This window comes from Manis javanica, chromosome X (assembly GCF_040802235.1).
Source record: "Manis javanica isolate MJ-LG chromosome X, MJ_LKY, whole genome shotgun sequence".
Classification (NCBI taxonomy): domain Eukaryota; kingdom Metazoa; phylum Chordata; class Mammalia; order Pholidota; family Manidae; genus Manis; species Manis javanica.
This window is the reverse complement of record NC_133174.1, coordinates 122,209,552-122,214,557: the sequence shown is the minus strand read 5'-3', so window position 1 is coordinate 122,214,557 and position 5,006 is coordinate 122,209,552. Positions and strand designations below refer to the sequence as shown.

Genomic DNA, 5,006 nt, shown 5'->3' with positions numbered 1-5,006 from the left:
AAACCTTTGCCCCTTTGGTACCCCTCCCACTCCTGGCAAATCTATCAAGCTGCTGTCTCCACTTTGGATCTCTGGACTGTCAGAGCATGCCTGCTTTCCACACTAGCTGTAGTCTCAGGCTCCCAGTGTGTTCTGCTTGTCCCTGGTGTCCAGCCCCACAAATCATCAGAATCTAATGTAATGTGGGCTCATGTTCCTGGAGCAGATCTCCAGGGCCAGGTGTACATTGCTTCTAGGGTCCTACACCCTCCCCATTCTGTTCCTTTTTCTTCTGTCTGTAGGCTGGGATGGGGGAGGGCTTGGATCCTGCTGGATCTTAGCTTTGTCACTTTACCCTTTCCTTGGTCGTCTTCTCTCTTTCCTCATGTGTAGGTGGTCTGTTCTGCAATCTTCTGGTCATTCTGAGGTTTGGTTGTATTTACTGTATTTTCTTCTTTTATGTGACTTTTTGGGGCAGGTTTCTGCCTTGCCTTCCTATTCCACCATCTTCAATCGGATTTCTTCTCACAATGTACATCTTAAATTTACACCATGTTTATGTCAGTTATATTTTAAGAAGCCTCAGGAAAAAAGATCTCAAATCAACAACATTTTTTCTTAAGAAAATAGAAAAAGAATAGTATATGAAATGTGCAGTAAGAGGAAAGAAAATAAAGATTACACAGAAATAAATGAAATATAAAATAAACAAGAGAGAAACATTAATGAAACCAAAAGTTCTTTGAAAATATCAACAAAATTGACAAACCTTTAGTGTACAAACAAAACAAAAGAAAGCTTGAATGTCTAAAATCATGAATGAAAGGGGTGGTACTATTATTAGTATTACATAAATGTAAAAGATTACAATGAAATACTTTTAACAATATATGCCAGTAATTTATATAACCTAGATGAAATGGACAAATTCAGAGAAAAGTACAAACTACTACAACTGTCTGTCTCAAGAAGAAAGAGAAAATCTGGACAGACTTACAACAAGTAAAAATACTGAATTAGTTATCAACAGTCTTACCACAAAGAAATCCCAGGCCCAAAGTCTTTACAGGTGAATTTTATCAATCATTTAAAGAAGAATTAGCATCAATCTTTGACAAATTCTGTGAAAAAAAGAAGAGGAAGGAACACTTTTAATTCATTTTGAGGTCAGTATCACCCTGGTATCAAAGTAGACAATGAAAACTATCAATCTTATAACTATAGATGGAAAAAGTTTCAACATAATGCTAGAAAACCAAATTCAGCAATGTATATAAAGGGCTATACAACAATATTAAGTAGGGTTTATCCCAGGAATGAAAGAATGGTTCAACATATGAAAATCAATCAAGTTTTATACCATATCAAGAGAAAAAGGAAAAGAATCACAAGATGATTATCTTGATAGAAACAGATAATGTATTTGACAGAATGAACACCCTTTCGTAATAAAAACACTCAACAAAATATTAATAGGAAGGAACTTTCTTTTTTAAGTAATTGGTCTTGTCAACTTCCAGTGGTTGGCCCTCTCACCAATCACCAGGATTCTCACTCCATAGGTTGAACCTAGTGATGAAAAGCAGGAGATGCTACCAAAACTAAAGTTAAAATGTTAAACTAAGAAGCCTACATGGGGAGGAAGCATGAAAGCTGCCTACGGAAACAAAGCACAGCTCTTGAAGGTAAAGTGGGAAGTGAAAAGAACACATTTTTTCTTGTAAACCTCATTTTTATTTCCAAAGGGGTGCACCATTCCTGGAGATACTGTAATACCAAGTCAATGAGTGAAGTGGATAGAGCAAGCTTCTATTCTATCTTCCTGCTCCCCAAATACATTTAACATATTGTCCTCAGATAGAGGATATTATCAGATATTAAACTGATAAGAAGAGATATTACACTTGATCTTAGCCAAGAGTCCAAGAAGTGATTGAAGGAAACTTTCTTAATTCGATAAAGGGCATTACAAAAAAACCCCTAGCAAACATAATTAATGATGAAAAAATGAAAACTTTCCCCATAAGATCAGGAACAAGACAAGGATGTTTCCTCTCTGTTTTTATTCAATATTTTACTGAAGCTTCCAGCCAGGGCATTTAGGGAAGAAAGTGAAATAAAATGGCATCTAGAATGGAAAAGAAAAAGTACAACTATTTCTATTCACAGATGATATAATCTTCTATATAATACCAAGGAATGTGCCCAAAAAAACCCTATTAGATCTAGTAAATATGTTAAGCAGGATTACAAGATTACAGGTCTCAAAATCAATATATAAAATCCACTATATTCTTGTACACTATCAATGAAAACCTGAAAATGTGATAAGAAAATAATTTCATCCGCAATAGTATTAAAAGAAATAAAATACTTAGGAATAACTTTAATTGTATGTGTAAGACTTATATACTAGAAACTTCAAAATATCACTGAAAGTAATTTTGAAAGACCTAAATAAATGGTTCATGGACTGGAAGACTAATATTAAGATGAAAATACTTCCCAATGTGGTCTACAGATTCAGTGCAATCCTCATCAAAATCCCACCTGCCTTTTTTACAGAAATTGAGAAGCTAATCCTAAAATTCATGTGGAAGTACAAAGGACCCATGACAACCAAAGCAATCTGAAAAAGAATAACAAAATTGGAGAATTTACACTTCTGGGTTCCAAAACTTATTACAAAGCTACAGTAACAGTAAGATAGTGTGGTACTAGCATAAATATAGACATATAGATCAATGGTATGGAATTGAGAGTCCAGAAATAAACCCATACTTTTACAGTCAATTTATGTTGTGACAAGTGTGCCAAGAGAAGTCAGTGGTACCCAGTGCTGGTATAACTGGATATCCACATGCAAAATGAATGAAGTTGGACTATTATCTCACATCATCCACAAAAATTAAAAGATAAAAATGGATTGAAATGATTTCACTCATTTGGGGAGTATAGCTACAAAGCAAAATTGAAGGAACACAACAGCAAGAGACTCACAGACTCCAAGAAGGGACTAGCGGTTACCAAAGGGGAGGGGTGGGGAAGGCTGGGTGCACAGGGGGAAGGGGTTTGAGGGGCATTATGATTGGCACACATGGTGTGTGTGGCGTCATGGGGAACACAGTATAGCACAGGGAAGACAAGTAGTGACTCTGTGGCATTTTGCTCTGCTAGTAGACAGTGACTGCAATGGGTTTGGTGGGGGGAACTGGATAATATGGGTGAAAGTTGAAACCACAATGTTGCTCATGTCAAACCTTCATAAGATTGTATATCAATGATACCTTAATAACAAAAAGTGCATCAACAACAGCAACAACAACAGGATGTAGATCTTCTTGACCTTGGAATATGCAATGGTTTGTTAGATATGACACCAAAAGCACAACAAAGACAACAAAAAAGGATAAATTATGCTTTGTCAAAATTGAAAATGTTTTAAAGAATGCCATCAAGAAAGTGAAAAAGACAGTGCACAGATTTAAAGAGAATATTAGCAAAATAACATATATGAGAAGGGACTTTATCCATAATATATAAAGAACTTTTGCAGTTCAATAATATAAAAACACAAATAATCCAATTAAAAATAGGCCATAGATTTAAGTAGATATTTTTGTGAAGAAGATATGCAAATGGCCAATAAGCACATTAAAATATGCTCAACATCATTTATCATTACAGAAATACAAATAAAAATCGCAGTAAGAGACCACTTTGCACCTACTAGAATGGTTATAATAAAAAGACATACAATAACATGTTGGGAAGTGCAGAGAAATTCAAATCCTATGCATATCTAGTGAGAATGTAAAATGTCACATTTACTTTTGAAGGCAGTTTGACCACTGCTCAAAATTTAACGTAGTTATCATATAACATAACAATTCCACTTCTAGGTATATACTCAAGATAATTGAAAACATATGTGCACACAAACACTTGTGCATGAGTGTTCATAACAGTATTAATCATAATAGCACAGAAGTGGGAAACCTCAAACGTCCACCAAATGGTGAATGAATCAACAATATTTGGTAGATTCATTCAATGGAATATTATTCAACCATTAAAAGTAATAAAATGCTGATACATGATACAATATGGTTAAATCTTGAAAACATTATACAACATGAAATAAACCAGTCAGATAACTCTATGTATTGCATGATTCAATTTATATGAAATGTCTAGAATAGGCCTGTAGAGGCAGGAAGTAGATTAGTGGCTGGAAGGATGGGAAAATGGGGAGTGACTGCTCTTTGGAGTGATGAAAGTGCTGTAAAATTAGATAGTGGTGATGCTCACACAACTTTGTGAATGTATTTAACACCACTTTATTGTAGAGGTTTAGAACTAAAAAATTAAAACAAAAACATTTGGTCATATCACAGAACTTTGGACCTTCTCAGCCCATTTGTTTATATTTTGGAGAATATCCAAGATACGGCCATCCATTCAGAAATGAGTATTACACTGTGCAATTTTCATAATGTAATATCTATTTGAAAACTATTTGAGCAACTATTAAAACTTAAGAGTCTGTCCTAAATTGGTAGCCTGTAAAATCTTTACCTAAGTTAGTCATCAGAAAGTAAAATCTTAACTTTTCTTGTGGCTTGTATCTTATGTAAAGCTCAGTTTTGAGAAGGAAAATGATGCATATAATAGCTTAAAGGAAATATACTGCATTCATGTTTCCAGAGTTGTGTTTTTGGAATCAAACTAAATCATCAGAAAGATGTATATTTAGAGCATATTATTTTGTCTTTTTACAGAATTATTTTAATGAAATTGCCCTTTGACAATACTGCTATCAGCCTGCATTGAGGTTTATCATCAAAAGTCTTGTGCGACTAACTACTTATTGTAATTTGTTGGCAGCATGCTTTTGAGGACATTGCTTTCTACAATATATTTTCCAGTTTTATAAAGATCCACAGCACAAATTTCCCATTCCTGTGAACATTGGGACTCTTTTCACTGTATCCCCTCGTTTGCTTTTGCTACTATGTAAGTCTGAG

General features: G+C 34.4%; 1 non-coding gene across 1 annotated transcript; it reads right to left on the bottom strand.

The window, feature by feature from the left end:
* Positions 1 to 1,721: 1,721 nt before the first annotated feature.
* Positions 1,722 to 1,913, bottom strand: LOC118972169 (U2 spliceosomal RNA). The gene has a single exon (XR_005060999.1). It is a non-coding gene; the product is annotated as a U2 spliceosomal RNA (small nuclear RNA).
* Between the last annotated feature and the right edge of the window lie 3,093 nt (positions 1,914 to 5,006).